The sequence below is a fragment of the Giraffa tippelskirchi genome, chromosome 9 (assembly GCF_054371585.1).
Source record: "Giraffa tippelskirchi isolate mGirTip1 chromosome 9, T2T-mGirTip1v1.2.pri, whole genome shotgun sequence".
NCBI classification, from domain to species: Eukaryota; Metazoa; Chordata; class Mammalia; order Artiodactyla; family Giraffidae; genus Giraffa; species Giraffa tippelskirchi.
In genome coordinates this window covers 135,995,471-136,014,694 of record NC_137283.1, presented here as the reverse complement: position 1 = coordinate 136,014,694, position 19,224 = coordinate 135,995,471, and the positions used below count along the sequence as shown (strand labels likewise).

Here is a 19,224-nt window from a genome sequence, read left to right as displayed (position 1 = left end):
TCTTCACACTTCACTAAATTGATGGATGTAAATTACTTTTTATTAATTCATATTTTCTTAGTATGCTTTTTAAAAATGAAGAATGACAAATGTTTATAAAAGTGCACAAGTCCTTAGTATATGGCTTAATGAGCATTTATAAAGTAAGCACACATGTATTATCAGAACCAAGAATACCTGGTTTCCTTGTGCCTCCTCCCAAATACTACCCCTGTCCTCCCCAAAGGTATCATTATCCTGAATTTTACATGCATAAATGTTGGGGACAAAACTGTACTCCCTCTCACTCACATGCTGAAATTCTAACCCCTAGGACCTCAAATATGACTGTGTTTGGAGATAGAATCTTTAAGGAGTAATTAAGTTAAAAGAGGTCATCAGGGTGGGCCCTAATCCAACGTGACTGATGTTCTTATAAGAGGAGGAGATTAGGACACAGATAGGGTCAAAGGGAAGACAATGTGAAACACAAGGAGAAGATGGTCTAGAAACCAAAAGAGAGAGGTCTTAGAAGAAACCAATCTGCCAACTTGAATTTCTAGCCTCCAGAACTATGAGAAAATAAATGTCTATTGTTTTAGATATTCAGTTTGTGGTACTTTGTTATGGCAGCCCTAAAAAAAAAATCTAATAATGGTAGATTAGTTTTGTTTAAAATGATCTAGTATAAGAATCAATATCAGATTTAGCATCTTTTGTTTAGATCTTTTCACTAAACATTGTATTTTATTGAGATTTACTGCCATGTTGAACATGATGGTAGTTAGTCTATCTTGTTGCTCTATGGTATTTCATTATGTGTGTGTAAAAATTTATTTATCCAGTTAATGCTGACAAGCATTTGAGTCATTTCCAGAGTTTGGCTATTGTAGATTGTTGCTCTAAAGATTCTTGCTATCTTTTGGTGAACATGTGTTCGTTTCTCTGGGGTACTCGTCTAGGAATAGAACTTCTGAATCCTGGTAAGTACCTATGTTCAATCTTGTAGATTCAGCCAAAAACTTTTCTAAAGTAGTTTCACCAATCCACACTTTCAGAGGCAATACTTTCCAGTTGTTCCATATTCTTTTCAGCATGAGGTATTGTCTGTATTTTTTTTTTATTTTGGATATTCTGATGTGTAATAAATTCATTGTGAATTTAAGAAGTATTTCCCTAACTACTGATGAGACTAAGCACTTGCTTTCTATAGTAGTGTATGGCCAATTTTACACTTGAAAAGAGTGTGTATTCTATGTTTGTGCTGCTGCTGCTAAGTCGCTTCAGTCGTGTCCGACTCTTTGCGACCCTATAGACGGCAGCCCACCAGGCTCCGCCGTCCCTAGGATTCTCCAGGCAAGAATACTGGAGTGGGTTGCCATTTCCTTCTCCAGTGCATGAAAGGGAAAAGTAAAAGTGAAGTCGCTCAGTCGTGTCCGACTCGTAGCGACCCCATGGACTGTAGCCTACACCAGGCTCCTCTGTACACGGGATTTTCCAGGCAAGAGTACTGCAGTGGGGTGCCATTGCCTTCTCCGTATGTTTGTGCAGTGTCCTCTAATATTTTAAGTCCGTTATATTGGTTACTCATGCTGCTGAAGTGTCCATATCCCTATGAATTTTTGTAATAAAATGTCCCAATGATTATGGATTTGTCCATTTCTTCTCTATATTCTGTCAGTTATTGATTTATGTATCTTGAGCCTTTATAAATTGTTATATATGCCTAGTAGATTGGACTTTTTATCATTTTGAAATGTTCCACTTTATTTATAGCAGTGATTCTTATAGTAAAGTCTACTTTTTCTAGCATTAGTACAGTTATAGATAGGTACATTTTATTTTGGCTAATATTTGCATATGTATCTTTTTTCATTCTTTTTTTAAAAAAATGCTTTCAACATTTCTACAGTCTTACATTTAAGATGCATCTTTTGTGTGTTATAAATGTCTGACTTTAGAAAAATTCGATTTAACAAATTTTGTCTTTTAATCATAGTATTCACACTACTTGCATTTAACAGATAGCTATTATGTTTAAACTACCATTTTTATTTTATATATATTTTTATTTTGCTTTTTCTTGTCTTCTTTTAGATTAATCAAGTATTTTGTTAATTATTTCATACTTTCCCTCTATTACTTTGTTGTTCATTATTATACTATTCTTTAGCTGATTAGCCTAGGATTAAAACATGAATCCTTTATTTGTTACATTTTAATGCAAACTGTTACTTTTAGCATTTCCCCAACAATGCTTATATTCTTTTCCCATCTTTTGTTGTTATGTATTTTGCATCTTCAAATATTTAAACCACACAGTGTATTAAATGATATTTTAGACATTCATTCAGATGTATTCAAATATTTATTCTTTTGATGGTCTTTATTTTTTCCTGCATTTATATACAGACTTTCTACCTAAAGAATTTAATGAATTTTGAGTATATATATAAATATGTGTAGTTCTGCATGTGACTAATTCTCAGGTTTTTATATTTGAAAATATACTTATTTTACTTTAAATTTTTATGGATATTTTTGCTGTAAGTATAATTCTAGATAAGCAGGCATTTTCTTCTAGTATTTAAAAAATATTTTCTTCTAGTTCCTAACGTCTGTGTTGCATATTTAGCCATTAGTCTGTTTCTTGCTTTTTTGAGGGTAACAGATTTTCATTCTGGATGCATCTGATAGTTTCTCTGTATTTGTGTTTATATGTCTGAATCTTTGATGTGTCAGTAGTTTCACTGTGATTTATATCTTTGTGGACTTGCTTTCTTGTGGTTCATAAAATTTCTTGAGTCTCTGGCTTGATATTTTCTACATATTTATGTAAATTCTTAGTCATATTCTTCAAATATTTTGTTCCACTTTATCTCTTATCTCCTTCTACACATATCAGACATTTATTACATGTTAGACATTTTACCAGGTCCAGTATGTTTCTTATTATATATTCTATACTTATCCTGACTTTATTTCATTTGAGCTATTATTACCTGTCAATCTATCTTCTAGTGTACCAGTTTAACAGCAACCAGCCTACTGTTAAACCAATCTATTGAGTTCTTAATTTTGGTTATTATCTTTTTTCCAAGCTAGAATTTCTATTTGATTCTTTTCTCTGGATTCTAGTTCTCTGCTAGAAGTCTCTCTTGTCCTGTACTTTTAAAAAATATTAACCACAATTATTTTTAATTCTGTGTCTGATAACCTTAATATTTGAATCACTTATTGATCAGTTTTTATTTTATCATTTTTTTTTTTTTACCTTTTGTTCTAAGTAATTTGGTTCTGTTTCTGGTATGACTGGTTGTTTTAAATGGATGTCAGTCATTGTATATGAAAAGTTTTAAAGATAAATTGACACCCAGGATAACATTAATATTCCTTTCCTGCAGAGAGGACTAACTGTTGTTTCTGGTAGACAATTAAAATAGAAGTAGGTTATCTTAATCTATTTTGGATTGAGCTAATTTCAGATATTTTTCAGTAATTTTCCATTTCTAGTTTCCTTAGTCCCAAGGGTAGCTCTTCTGGAGCTCAGCTCTTCTGAACACCCAGCCGAGTGTCTGGGGCAGTTTACCAAGATCTGGTAAACTGGTGAGCCCTGAACTTCAGATTTTGTCTCCCCAGTCCTTGTGACTATTGGAAATTCTGAAGTTTCTTAACCTCTTAGGGACCAGTTTTGTTTGGCCTTTGACCTCTTGGCTGAAAGTTACAAATTGGCAAATATTGGCAAGTATTTCAACAAAGCAGATAACAGTGAATCTTGAACTTACCTCTTTGTGATTCCTTTCTTTTGGGAATCTTGGTTCCTCACGTCCTAACTATTGTGATTGCTCTCTGAAGTCCTAAAACAGATTTTTAAAATTTTCCAGACTTTTTGTTGTTTTATATTAAAAGATTTAGTCTTATGCAAGTTAAACAGCTGTAGCCAGATGCACACACCCTCTGCCTGTTATTTTAATTTGCATGTCCATGTATTGTAGTGAGATTGGGGATGTTTGTTTTTTATATATTTACTGATCATTGTGTTTTCTTCTCTGTATATCCTTTGCCCACTTTTTACGGGATTGTTTTTTGGCTGATAACACTTGAAGAACTCCAGATACTACTTAGAGGAAAGGAAGCTATGTCTGCAGATATCTTCCTCTAGTCTGTGACTTGTCTCAATTTTTTTATGTTGCCTTTTGTCACACAGAAATTTTGAATGTTAATAGATAAATTTAAAACATCTTTTTCTTTATGGTTTGTGGGTTTTGTGTCTGGTTTAATAAATTTTTCTGTATCCTGATGTTATAAAGATATCCTCTCCAGTTTTCTCCCTAAAGTTTTGCAGTTTTATTTTTATATTGAGGCCTTTAATTTACCAGGTATTTACTTTTTCTGTGTTTGTTATGTGTTCTAACACCATTATCAAATGCCAACCACTTCCCAACTGTTTGATACTATCACTGTCAGTGTTTCTTTGTAAGATAAATTTTAGTATTTTTAATGTATTGATGTCATTAGTTTATTTTTATGTTCACATAACTACCTATGGAGAGTGATCACATTTCATGGTTCTTTGACTCTCCCGAACTCTTTAATTTTTATAAAAATCAAGTACAATGAAACATTTGTTAATAGATATATTGACCTAGATTGATTGATGCTACATATTGATAGGCAACATAGCATTTTCTACCCATGACAATACTTCAGTTCAGTTCAGTCACTCATTTGTGTCTGACTCTGTGACCCCATGGACTGCAGCATGCCAGGCCTCCCTGTCCATCACCAACTTATGGAGCTTACTCAAACTCATGTCCATCGAGTTGGCGATGCCATCCAACTATATCATCCTCTGTCGTCCCCTTCTGATGCCTTCAATCTTTCCCAGCATCAGGGTCTTTTCAAATGAGTCAGCTCTTCACATCAGGTGGCCAAAGTATTGGAGCTTCAGCTTCAACATCAGTCCTTCCAATGAATATTCAGGACTGATTTCCTTTAGGATGGACTGGTTTGATCTCCTTGCAGTCCAAGGGACTCTCAAGAGTCTTCTCCAATAGTTCAAAAGCATCAATTCTTCTGTGCTCAGCTTTGTTTATACTCCAACTCTCACATCCATACATGACTACTGGAAAAACCATAGCCTTGACTAGATGGACATTTGTTGGCAAAGTAACAAAGTCTCTGCTTTTTAATATGCTGTCTAGGTTGGTCACAGCTTTTCTTCCAAGGAGCAAGCATCTTTTAACTTCATGGCTGCAGTCACCATCTGCAGTGATTTTCAGTTCAGTTCAATCACTCAATCTTGTCCAACTCTTTGCAACCCCATGAATCGTAGCACGCCAGGCCTCCCTGTCCATCACCACCTCCCGGAGTTTACCCAAACCCATGTCCATCAAGTCAGTGATGCCATCCAACCATCTCATCCTCTGTCATCCCCTTCTCCTCCTGCCCCCAATCCTTCCCACCATTAGGGACTTTTCCAATGAGTCAACTCTTCACATGAGGTGGCCAAAGTATTGGAGTCTCAGCTTCAACATCAGTCCTTCCAATGAACACCCAGGACTGATCTCCTTTAGGATGGACTGATTGGATCTCCTTGCAGTCCAAGGGACTCTCAAGAGTCTTCTCCAACACCACAGTTCAAAATCATCAATTCTTTGGCGCTCAGCTTTCTTCACCGTCCAACTCTCACATCCATACGTGACCACTGGAAAAACCATAGCCTTGACGAGACGGACTTTTGTTGGCAAAGTAATGTCTCTGCTTTTAAATATGCTATCTAGGTTGGTCATAACCTTCCTTCCAAGGAGTAAGTGTCTTTTAATTTCATGGCTGCAATCACCATCAGCAGTGATTTTAGAGCCCCCCTCTCACCACTTCCATTGTTTCCCAATCTATTTGCCATGAAATGATGGGACCGGATGCCATGATCTTAGTTTTCTGAATGTTGAGCTTTAAGCCAACTTTTTCACTCTCCTCTTTCACTTTCATCAAAAGCCTCTTTAGTTCTTCACTTTCTGCCATAGGGGTGGTGTCATTCTGTCTATCTGAGGTTATTGATATTTCTCCCAGCAATCTTGATTCCAGCTTGTGCTTCATCCAGCCTGGCATTTCACATGAAGTACTCTGCATATAAGTTAAAAAAGCAGCGTGACAATATATACAGCTTTGACATACTCCTTTTCCGATTTGGAACCAGTCTGTTGTTCCATGTCCAGTTCTAACTGTTGCTACTTGACCTGCATACAGATTTCTAAGAAGGCAGGGAAAGTGGTCTAGTATTTCCATCTCTCTAAGAAGTTTCCAGTTTGTTGTGATCCACACAGTCAAAGGCTTTGATGTAGTCAATAAAGCAGAAGTAGATGTTTTTCTGGAACTCTCTTGCTTTTTCTGTGATCCAACGGATGTTGGCAATTTGATCTCTGGTTCCTCTGCCTTTTCTTAATCCAGCTTGAACATCTGGAAGTTCATATATAAATATGACAATATTTATACCCTTGATTTCTATCGGATATTGCAACATGTACAAAAAATATCTACTTGTGGTGACTCTAAAATGAATCTCTAGAAAAATATTATTAGTATTAGTTAAGATTTATTGGTTAATGGTTATGTGCTTGGCATTGTTCTGAAAACTTTGCTAACTCTATATATGTTAACTTTATATAAAAACTATGACTCAGGAACTACTATTAACCAACATTTTTAAGGTAAGAAAATTAGAATCACAGAGTAGTGAGTTTTTACTCAGGTTTATAAAGACAGGCAATGCAGAACCGTTTTATTTAAATCCACTTTATTTTAACATGAAAAATAAATGAGGTATTGCTATTATAAAATATTTAGGTAAATAATAAATTATAAAATATTTCTAAATAGATTTATATTTTTTTCTGCAAAATACGTTCACACTTGTATTTCAGTTTTTGAATACAGTTAACATATTCATTGATAATAATTAATCAAAAAACATACCGACTTGTGGCTTTGTACAAGGTGTTAAAATTAACTCTAATTTGCTTGAGTCTACATACAAATTGGTATGTTTGCATTCGCTGCTCTTTACTTGATAACAGCTGCATTTCACGCAATAATGCACTTCATGTATGCGCTGATGGTTAAAAACACATTTCACATAAATGGAATAAAGAACGTTTAATGAACTAAGTTCTATGCATGTGAAAGCCAACAGCAATATTAGAAATGGTGTTTATTTTATAGCCCAGAAACTGCATTTTAAATGCTAGTATATGTTTATATGACAGTTCTATTAAATATAAAAGAGTCCCATTACAAGGGAAGTCCTTTACATAGACTTTTTATGTGGTCTAAATAGCATACCCAGCCCTGCAACTCCTCATGTGAGACATTTTTAGAACTTTATTTATGTTAAAGCCATAACAAACTAGCAACTAGAAAACTATAATGGGCACAAACGGCTAATAAAAAGAGATTGTTGAAAATACTTCTTAATAGCAACTTAGGAAGAATCTTGATGAAACAAAGTCAAGTCCAGTGTCTCTGGAAGCCTGCCACCTCAGTAATCACAGGCCACAGGTACTCCCCCTTTTCCATCTTTGTTGCTTTCTTGGCTGGAAACTAAAGAGCGAATAAACTCTAAGATTGGTATTTGCCCTACTTTTCATCCTTACTGCCTACTGAAACAGAGGTGCTCTGGAAAAACTCCTAGGATCGTTTTTCCTGCCTGTGCTGATTATTTACTAGATGGTTTCTCTGGAGAAGTAGGGCAGATACTCCAAAACTGGTCAAAGGGGGAAGGGTGCCAGCCTGCATGCACACATGAATCTGCATATGTGTGCCAGTATGTGCATGTATATTATATATGTGAAGCCCGGACATTTGAAATCTGGATCACTTCTCAGCTGAACTGCTGTGTTTAGACAAGCTAGCTAAAATGAACAGGTCAAACCCTTTATTTATAGAGTACAAACTATTTGATCTGGAGTAGATATCAGCTCTACAGTCAAACATGTGGGCCAAAGTCATTTTTATTGCTACATCTTGCAGAATTCTGAAATGGTTCATGCGGTCACCCATGTGAGCTAAGGAAAAATTCCCACAGAAGAGTGGGCCAATCAACTGTGAAATGCTGCTTGGATCACTAAAAAAGCCAGTATGTATTTATATAAGTGAAAGTGTAAAGCAGTGAAAGAAGAATGATTTTAATTTCTTATTCATTTATTTATGGCCACACTGGGTCTTCATTGCTGCTCGTGGGCTTTCTGTAGCTGTGGTGCCCAGGCTTCTCATTACAGTGGCTTCCCTTGTTGCAGAGCACAAGCTCTAGGGCACACACGTTCAGTAGTCGTGGCGCACAGGCTTAGTTGCTCCACGGCAGATCTCCCTGGATGAGGGATTGAACTCATGTCTTCTGCATTGGCAGGCAGATTCTTAACTACTGGACCACCAAGGAAGTCCAAGAATGACTTTAATTTCTGAACTGCAGGAATCTCCTAATGAGTTTTTCTCACCCAGAGGTCCACTGCTAGGACAGTAGCTGAATCTGACACAAAAACAATGCTCTTTCTGTGAAATATAGAGATACTGGAAACCTATGGAATACAGTTTGAAAACTATTCTACCTACTGGAGTTATCTATGCCATAAGAAGCATAGTTCAAAAACCATTCATTTTTTGGAGTTGGATCAAGATCAGTGATAGTTGTCTTTAACCCAGTGTAGAAATTCATATCCCTACACCCCTGATGAAGGGCCTCCAGTCTATTTTTGAACTCACAGTATTGGGAAACTCATGACCTTAAATTTTTCTAGCTTTACTTGTAAGAAAAATTTTTATAAGACAGTTCCCAACCCATGCAGGCTTAATTTTTATAATCATGTCATTTGAATGAAAATGGCCACCCAAGAACAGCTGGCTCATCTTAGAAGTTTCCCACTGCCATTCTTGGAATTTCCTTGTGACTGGGGAAAATTATACACACACACACACACACACACACACACATATATATATATAAACGTATTTTCAGTCCATGTCATCCTGCCCAGCTTCTGAGCCTTTGTTGTGCTGAGTGGAGGAAAGTGCCTTAAAGATAACATCTTGAAGTTATTTGAGAGCCCTAAATAATATATATTTGGGTTTGGAATATGAGTCAACTTAAAGAAATTAGAGTGTTCTCTTATTTTCTTATTGTTACTCAAATTTTCATTCTCCCTTAATCAAGTTGGCTCTTCCAATTTGCAGACTATTCTCCTTGATAGGGTCCTTCTAATATGTAGCTCCTGGATATGTTATAACAAGATATTGATATGTGAATAACATCAATTTGTATGCATCTAGTTTTTTTCTAAATTTTATTTCTGTTAAGGATACTAATCAGGATACTAATATAATTAAGGATACTAATTTGCAGTCTATGGGGGCGCAAAGAGTCAGACACGACTGAGCAACTGAACTGAACTGAAGGATACTAGCACCAAAAATTTGAAAGGAAATGTTAGGACTTTTGAAGGTTTTAAGATCTCTGATTCTATTAGAATATTTAAAACAACTTTGAAAACAAAAAATAAAGTTAGAGGACTAACAATACATGATAATAAGATTCATTATTTAGTTATAGAAATTAAAATAGGGTGATACTGTTTATGAAACAGAGAAATAAAAGAGTAGGACAAAATAGCGTGCAAAATAAACTATACATAGTAGACAACTGATTTGAACACTAGTGCCAAGGTAATTCAGTGGTGCAAAAAATAGTCTTTTCAAGAAAAGGTGCTTAGACAATTGAATATCCATATATAAAAAAGTGAGTAAATAAGCAAAGATTTGATTCATGTAGCACATTATATGCACAAGTTAATTCAAAATAGGTTATTAGCTGAATGTAAAACATTAAACTACACATCTAGAGGAAAATAGGAGAAAACCTTTATGATCTTGGGTTAGGTAAAGATTTCTTAGATGCAACACCAAAAGTAAAATTCATAAAAGAAAAATTAATAAATTATAATTAAATTGCTTAATAAAGCTAAAAGTTCTTATTCTTTGAAAACCACTATATAAGAATGAAAAGACAAACCAAGACTGGAAGAAAATATTTGCCAAGTATCCACCTGGTAAAATACTAGTATCTAGAACATGTTAAAAAATTTGTAACTCAATAATATGAAAACAAAGAATCCATTAAAAAAAAATGGGCAGCAGTTTTGAACAGATAGTTTATCTAAGAAGATATAAGAATGGCAAATAAGCATGAGAAAAGATGTTCAATATTATCAGGGAAATGCAAATTAAAGCCACAGTGCAATAGGGCAGAGGTTCTTTGCAGAAAAGTCACTGTGGCTTCCTGTTTCAGTAGTTCTTCCATGGAACCCAGATGGCCTGCCACTGAGGGCCAGTCCTCTGACACCTCCTCACAGATCCCTCAGGAAGCCTCCAGGCACCCACTGCCTGCTGTGATGGCCAGTTCTTCCTTGCACGTGCACTAGAATGACCACCAGGATTCAGAGGTCACCATCAACCACCAAATCAAACAAGAGCCCTACATCTCTTGTATCTACCTATCCACACACCTCTTACTACCTCGACCATGATGATGTGGCTTTGAAGAACTTTGCCACATGCTTTCTTCACCAGTCTCATAAGGAGAGGGAACATGCTAGAAACTGACAAAGCTGCAAGAACCAAGAAGATGGCCAAATCTTTCATTAGCATATCAAGAAACCAGTCTGAGACCACCGGGAGAGTGAGTTGAATGCAATGGAGTGTACATTACACTTGAAAAAAATGTGAATCAGTCAGAACTGGAACTGCACAGACTGGCCATTGACAAAAACAGACCCTACTTGTGTGATTTCATTGAGACATACGTCCTGAATGAGTAGATTAAATCCATTAAAGAACTGGGTGACCACTCTAATCAACTTGCATAAGATGGAGGCCCTGAAAGTTGGAACTGCAGAGCCTGTCTTTGACAACCATATCCTGAAAGACAGTGACACTGAGAGCTAAGTCTTAGGTTGGTTTCCCCGTAGCCATGGGGGTGACTTCTTTGGTCACTTAGAGAGGGCATGCACTTGAGTTTATCTTTACCTTTTATATAAGTTACATAGAAGTACCAACTTAAGTTCTTTTATTTGTAGCATTCTTTCAAATAAAATAATTTGTACAGCCTGCCATCCAAAAACTACACTGAAATAACACTGCATTGCATACCTATCAAATGGCTAAAATTTTAATAGCTGATCATAAGTGTTGATGAGGAAATGGAACTCAGTGGTAGAGATATAAAATGGTAAAACCATGTAAAAAGCTTTGGAAAAAAGGCAGTTTCTTAAAATGTTAAATATACATATGTAATCTAGCATTTCCACTAGATCTTACCTAAGAAAAATTGAAAGCATAGACCCATATAGATTCTTGTACACAAGTGCTCAAGGGAGCTTAATTATAATAGCCAAAAAGTGAAAACAATTCGAATTTCCATTAATAGGTGAATGCATAAACTAAGTGATGTGGTACATTCCGATGGAATGCTACTTAATAATAATAATAGCTAAAATATTAACTCACGCTACAGCTTGAATGAGTCTCAGAATGATTATGCTGAGTGAAAGAAGTCAGAAAAAAATCCTACATGATTCTATTTTTATAAACATCTAAAAAATTCAAACTAATGTATTCTGACAGAAAGCAGATCAGAGGTTGCTTTGGGAAAGAAGGTCAGGAATCTTGAAGGGAGGGATTATGAAGAGGTGCAAAGAAATTTCTGAGAATATAAATATATTCATTACCTTGCAGGGGTGGTTCAAATTCTGTACTTTAAATATATGCCATTTATATATGTCAACTGTGCCTCAGTAAAGTTGTTAACAAAAATCTATGAATGGCATACACTTAGCACAGGTTTATCTTTATGTTCATCTTTTAAATGAGGCTTTAAAATGTGAGCCTGGCATGGGTTTTAAGTACACAGTACGTAGCAGTGACTGCTTCCCTCCTTGGCCTGGATTCTAGCCATCCTTCCTTTGGGCAACTGCTGCTTTCAGGCTTCTAGGTCCAAGGTCAGGGCAGGTTGTGCTAATTGGCTTGCTCTTTCACTGCTCATCCTTTTTTCTCTAAGATACTTTTCTCGATTTGGATTTTCAGTGAGATCCTTTAAGAAAAGATATGTGTAAAACTAGTAGGCACCCGTCTTCTATCTCCTCCTTAAAGACTACATCAGCTCTTTAAGTAAATAACATTGTTTTTTGTCTTTTGATTACGTTTGGGTTTGAAGGGGATGGAAAAAAGCAAAACATTACCTTTCCGTTTGACATTTTGGAAGTGAGAGAATTAACAAAGTTAGCCTTACTTTCTAATGAAAATTGGTGCAAGCAGACAGATTTTGTTAATTTGGCAAAGAAAATTGGAGAGGAAAAGTGGGAGGGCTGACTTATGAAACCCATCTGGTTCTTAACTAAGTTTCAGTCCACAGTCCAACAGCCCCAAGTGGCAAGGCTATTTGCTACACTAGCTTCATGGACTTTAAGGACCCAGAATTTAAAAAATTCAAGATTCAAAGATCAAATTCCATAAGATGAAGGTACTTCTCTGTGGAAATCTGCCCTGCTTCCCCCTTTCTGTGTTAAAGTCTCTTTCTTCACAGGGCCCCTTCCTTTATCTCTTTCTGTGTGACTGTGTGTGGTCTCCTTTTGTGCCTATTTCTCCTTCTTCTTTGACTCTATGAAATATAACATGAAGTTAAACTTTGTTTTTATTATTTATTGAATGGAATGTTTGAATCTCCTTCCTTAAAAGCAGATGGATGGCCTATTTTTACTCCTCTTAAAAACTTCACTTATAATGAAACAAATAAAATCTAGTTGTTTTATGCATTTTACTTAAATGTCCTTCAATTTGCTTTTTCTGTGCTAGTGGCACTGCTCGTCCCCTGCCTTTCCCTGTTGGCAATAATGCTGTTGAAAAGTAATAACTTAGTGAATTATTGTAGTTCATAGACTTATTTGTAGGTGGCATCATGTGCATTACCATACAGTTGACAGTATATGTATTTGCTATTTTTCCCTTAAAATTTTTTTTGCCTATTTGTTTGCTAATAAATATTTGATCATTAAAATAAAACTAATTAAATATATGCATTTTTTAAAAACTTGCTTATTTCACAAAGTTGTTACAATCTTCTAAACATGACTTGACAAAATTCAATTATGAAATCAGTAGCAGTCAATGAAAAACATCCGTTTTCTTATATTGCTATGGCCACTTTTCTTATCTTTCGGATGAGAGTGCAATTGTGACCACACCATTTACACTGAGAGAACATCAAAGATGAGCTTTAGATATTCAGTTTCATACAATATGAGATGTCTGAACACCTAAGAAAGTTTACTTCATAAACTATTGCTGGTCATCTATGAGTCTGGTGTTCTACCAAATGAAATATGAACCCATGAATAATGGACCTTATCAACAATTAAAGTACAGTGTGAAATAATCATTGAATAAGGCAAATGACAGAAGTTAGAAAAGAGTTTTGGAAACATTAAGTAAAATTATTCCAAATTGATTTAGTCAATTCTGCAAGGAGATTAGAAAAAAAAAATAGCTGCTTGAAATCATGGGTTTCTGATTCTATATTACATTCTATTATTTTAATCACAGAAAGTAAACAGTACAAGACAGGGGAATTTCCTTTGGAATACAAGTTGGAGAACATCTTTTGCAGTTCTTTTATTGTATCATCATCTCTTTCCAATTCTGCTCTTACTCTGTGACTTTCTGATAAAGAGCAGTTATAAAATTTCCAGAATTACGCCCACCTGCAGCAGCAAGATTTAAAGATGGGAGTACTTCCAGCAGGAGAGTTCAGCCATATTCCCACTGACTTCCAGGGATATAAAAATAGCCTCAAGTGACCAAGAGAGGCAAGTTGTCTTCAACAATAGACAACCATTAAGAGCAAGCTCCTACCTCCTCCTTCTCTAACCCTTGGACTTCCCTGTCCCTGTGAAAAGAGCAAGGCTGTTGGAGCAATGAATACTCCTCTATTAACAGACCAAGTGTTTGATAGAATTTACATCAGATCTGGAACAAGAAATGGACACCAGTGAGACAAGGAGGAATCACAAGATCAGCTCAAGTGAGAACAGACATTGGCCTAGATTGATTCTATACTGCAGTGAACACACACAGTTCAGTGAGGCGTAGCCAGCAGGTGTGGCACATGCAGTCACTGCAGGATCTCCCTGGGAGATGCTAATTTCTCACACTTGCCTGGAAAGAGGAACTAGAGCCTGGACCTCTCCCTAGGATTCTTAATAGACAACCTGTAGCAGCAGAGGCCAGTGTGCATATTCTCTTTTGCTGTCAAAAGTCAGCTCTAAACTGAGGAGGCCAGGGCAGAGGCAACTGGCTTTGAACTCGTGTGTGGAGATGCAGCCAGAATTCTTTACTGTGTAGTCTTGCTTGCCTTTGTAAAGTCAAGCAAGCAGCCTTGACACCTGCTACCGCCATCTAAGCTGCCCATTTGTGCGAATGGAAATATTCAAAAAGTAAATAAAACCAGGGTGGAATTTTTTTTTTAGGTAGGATCATGGATCAATCAGATTCTGGTAAAAGAGCAAGAAGTCAGTGTAGGCAGTTCAAACATTGTGGGGTTTAATACAGGGAATTAGTTTGTAAATTCAGTGGAAAGGGTAAGAGGGACGGAAGTCTGGGTTGCACCTGGACGTTTGCATTAAAGGTCACATTGCTGCGTCTGCAATCTATAGGTTAGGAGACAGCCACTACTCGACCCTATGCACACCTGATCTATCAGAGCTCATGGTCAGCCAGCATAGCCACAGAAAGATGGCCTGTCCCATCCACACACCTTCCAAATCTCATGCAGGCGCTTCTCATTGGTAGAAACTAAAGCATGTCCAGGATGCAAAATCAGGAAGTCGATTGCACGAATCTCAGAACAGTAGTGCTTAGTCTTCCAAATCTGAAGGAAATAAGGATGGATGTGGAGGGTCTAGACACTATGGGGTTGGCCCAAAAGTTCGTTTGGGTTTTTCTGTAACATCTTATGGCTTAGTATCCATCTGTTGCTGTTGTACTAAAACAAAACAAAGTGAAAGTATTAGTCGGTCAGTCATATTCAACCCTTTGTCAGTCATGTCCAACTCTGTAGCTCACCAGGCTGCTCTGTCCATGGGATTCTCCAGACAAAAATACTGGAGGTGGGTTGCCACTCCCTTCTCCGGGGCATTTTCCTACCCGGGAGTCGAACCCAGGTCTCCTGCATTGTAGGCAGATTCTTTACCATCTGAGCCACCAGGGAAGCCAAACAAAAAACCAAACAGAACGTGACTGTAAATGTTGTTCTCTGTGAGCATAGTACCCCTGGCAAAGTTAGTACATTACCAACAAATAAAAGACTTCAACATCTAAAAACTACAGTCAACACTTACCAAACTAACAGTGTTAGATAAAATAAATTAGATTTTTTTCTGCTCTTCATGAGAAACAGTATTATTATGTTATTTAAAAATTTTACCTCCTTATTGCTTATGAATTATTTATGTATGTCTTTGCATACACATAACTTGAAAGTTTTAAGGAAAACAACCCAATAATTGAACTAAATAATTTCCATAAATAGCCTTAGATTTAGTTCTATAACTCAGTCAAATACATGTCATATTGATTAATTATGCTTTAGAGAGTTTTACTTTTTATGACTAAAATGAACAACACCAATAAAGTTGATAAATTCAGTAAATTAAATTTTCCTATGGTTCAACTTTCTTTTTCTTCTTCTGTGACTAGACTTGGTATCCAATATATTTATCAGAATATTATTTTCTAATATGAAGCGCAAAAAGACTAGAGTGTTGAATCAGTTACTTACTCAGTTGTGTCTGACTCTTTGTGACCCCATGGACTGTAGCCTGCCAGGCTCTGCTCTCCATGGAATTCTCCAAGCAAAAATACTGGAAGGGGTTGCCATTTCCTACTCCAGGGGATCTTCCCAACCTAGGAATCAAAACTGTGCCTCCTGCATTGGCAAGTGGACTCTACCACTGAGCTATTATTATTCAAATAATGTTAAAACATTTGTGTTGCTTCCATCTTTCCCAGGAAACAGACGCTGAGGTAGAAATTTGTGTGAGAGCAATTAATTGATGAGTGCTCTTGGAAGAAACATCTGTAAGGGGGTTGAGAGACTCAAGATTGGGAAGAGAGGGGAGTTGAGCCATGTTTCAGTTGTAACAGAGTCCTCAGCAGATTTTCTGGAGATGAGATGACTATTTAGAGTTGTCCTGGATCACACTGGACACCTATCTTGACTACCTGGGATATGGGCTATTCCCAGGGAACAAGCGTCCACCCTGGGTGAAGCAACTTTCTTGTACAAAGGGTAGTGTCCACTAGAAATTATCATATTAAGTGAAGCAAGTCAGACATAAAGACAAATACCACATGCTATCACTTATACGTGGTATCTAAAAAGACGATAGAAATGAACTTATTTACAAAACAAGAATTGCAAACTTTAGAGTTACAAACTTCAAAAACAAACTTATGGTTACTGAAGGGGAAAGGTTGGGGGAAAGATAAATTGGAAGGTTAGAATTAACATATACACACTACTATATATAAAACAGATAATCAACAAGGACCTACTGCATAGCACAGGAAACTTTACTCAGTACTCTAGAATAACCTATATGGAAAAAAATCTGAAAGAAGAATGAATATATGTATATTTATAACTGAGCCACTTTGCTGTACATCTAAAACTAACATAGCATTGTAAGTCAACTGTTCTCCAATATGAAATAAAAAATGGAAAAAAAAAGCAAGGACATACTGTATAGCATATGGAACTATATTCAATATCTTGTAATAATCTATAAAAGATTCTTTTCAGATTTGCTATATACCTGAAACTAACAAAATATTCTAAACATTTAATACTTCAATTTAAAAAATTGTCAAAAAAAGAATTAATAAAAATTTATCATAAAAAGGGCAATGTCCAAAGAGGAATTCACTACAAACCATTGGTAGTCAACACCCCAGCATCTAGAAGAATGAGTGCCTCAGCCCTTGTGGGGGATCTAGCTAACAAACCACAATGTTCACTATACCTCCCACAGGCACCATGTTGAAGACACCCTAAGACAGATGTAGATCCCAACCTCATTCTGTTAAGAAAAATATTTGTTTTGACGCACTGATACATTCTATACCAAACTACAGTTTACTATCTTCTTGAGTCTTAGTTATATCATACTTATAGAGAAAAAATAAGTACTGGGGGGTATACATGTGACACAGTGTTTTTCTAGGTCAGAAGGCAGTTTGAGTTTGTTTTTCTATCTTACAACTATCTTTTGGAAATTTAATTTTTATTCTGTGTTTTATGAATTACAATTATCAAGAGCGTTCTCTTATTATTCTACAATAACACTGGATATGAGCAGCCTATTTCCCAGGCAACTTCAGGTATATTGTATGAAAAGAAGAGATTTCATTTTCAGTCTGACATGGCACATTGTTATAAAAAAAAAAATGTGGGTTTTCCTGGTGGTAAAGAATCTACCTGCCAATATAAGAGACATGGGTTCTATCCCTGATCCGGGAAGATCCCACATGCCACAGAGCAATTAAGCCTGTGCACCACAACTATTGAGCCTGTGCTCTGAAGCCCAGGAGCCACAATTACTGAGCCCATACGGCACAACTGCTGAAGCCCACGTGCTCTAAAGCCCATGCTCCACAAAAGGAACCACCACAATGAGAAACTTGTGCATCACAACTAGAGAGTAGTCCCTGCTATCCGCAATGAGGGAAAAGCCCACACAGCAACAAAGACCCAGCACAGCCATAAATAAAGAAATGATATTATAAAACATGAGTCTTGATTGTTGAAGAATAGTAGATTTTATTCATATTATTAAGTGGATCAACACTTCAGAACCTTCAGTGAACAAGTTTCATCTTTTGTGAAATTAAATACAACATACTCTGAGAAGTTAAAATTAAAGGAAAGAATATGTAACTTTGAATAATATTTGTTTAAGATAACTTATATTAGAAACCAAGTAGCATGTATAAAGCAGTACAAACAAGAAAGTTAGCATAAAACAGAGGCATATTGTTAATTTTGTGTAACATCAAAAGAAATTGTGAAGCAAGATCATTAAAGGAAGTCATACCAGAATGATAATATATGCGACATATAAAAATATAGAAACACATTCATGTAAAAGTTATTACATTGATGCAGGATCCAGATGGTGAATATAAAGCAATCTGTGTCACAGAAGAGGAAAATTTTAGTATTAATCAATAGCAATCAGTGAAGAAATAAAGCCAAAGGAGCTTTGAATATGTAGAGACGAATAAGGAGAAACTTTCAGGTGAAGAAATTAGCAGCGGAGCCTAAGAAATAGAACTCATCTAGAAAAGTCAGTCATGAGTGAAAATAAATTATGATTTACATATTTACCACCATAGGAATGGCAACTTTTTTCTCAGCTCTGTTCAGCTCAACTGCTCAGTCATGTCCGACTACTTGAGACCCCATGGACTGCAGCAGGCCAGGCTTCCCTGTCCATTACCAACTCCTGGAGCTTGCCCAAACTCATGTCCATCAAGTCGGTGATGCCATCCAAACATCTCATCCTCTGTTGTCCCCTTCTCCTCCTGCATTCAACCTTTCCCAGCATCAGAGTCTTTTCCAATGAGTCAGTTCTTCACAACAGGTGGCCAAAGTATTGAAGATTCAGCTTCAGCATCAATCCTTCCAGTGAATATTCAGGACTGATATCCTTTAGGATTGACTGGTTGGATCTCCTTGCAGTCCAAGGGACTCTCAATAGTCTCCTTCAACACCACAGTTCAAAAGCATCAATTCTTCAGCACTCAGCTTTCTTTATAGTCCAACTCTCACATCCATACATGACTACTGGAAAAACCATAGGCTTGATTAGAAGGACCTTTGTTGGCAAAATAATGTCTCTGCCTTTTAATATGCTGTCTAGGTTGGTCATAACTTTTATTCCAAGGAGTAAGCGTCTTTTAATTTCATGGCTGCAGTCACCGTGCAGTGATTTTGGAGCCCCCCAAAATAAAGTCTCTCACTGTTTCCATTGTTTCCCCATCTATTTGCCAAGGTGACCATCTGGCACACAGAAGTTTGAGAAGCACTGTTGAGCCACACCTGCCTGAGAAGATGCCACAGAACTAGTGACGTTTAGAATAACCATA

At 36.5% G+C, this 19,224-nt stretch overlaps 1 long non-coding RNA gene across 1 annotated transcript in view; it reads left to right on the top strand.

Annotated features, from left to right (window-relative positions):
- The window catches only part of LOC145521770 (uncharacterized), a 78,930-nt gene that overhangs the window by 8,891 nt on the left and 50,815 nt on the right, over positions 1-19,224 (top strand). The window lies entirely within an intron of this gene.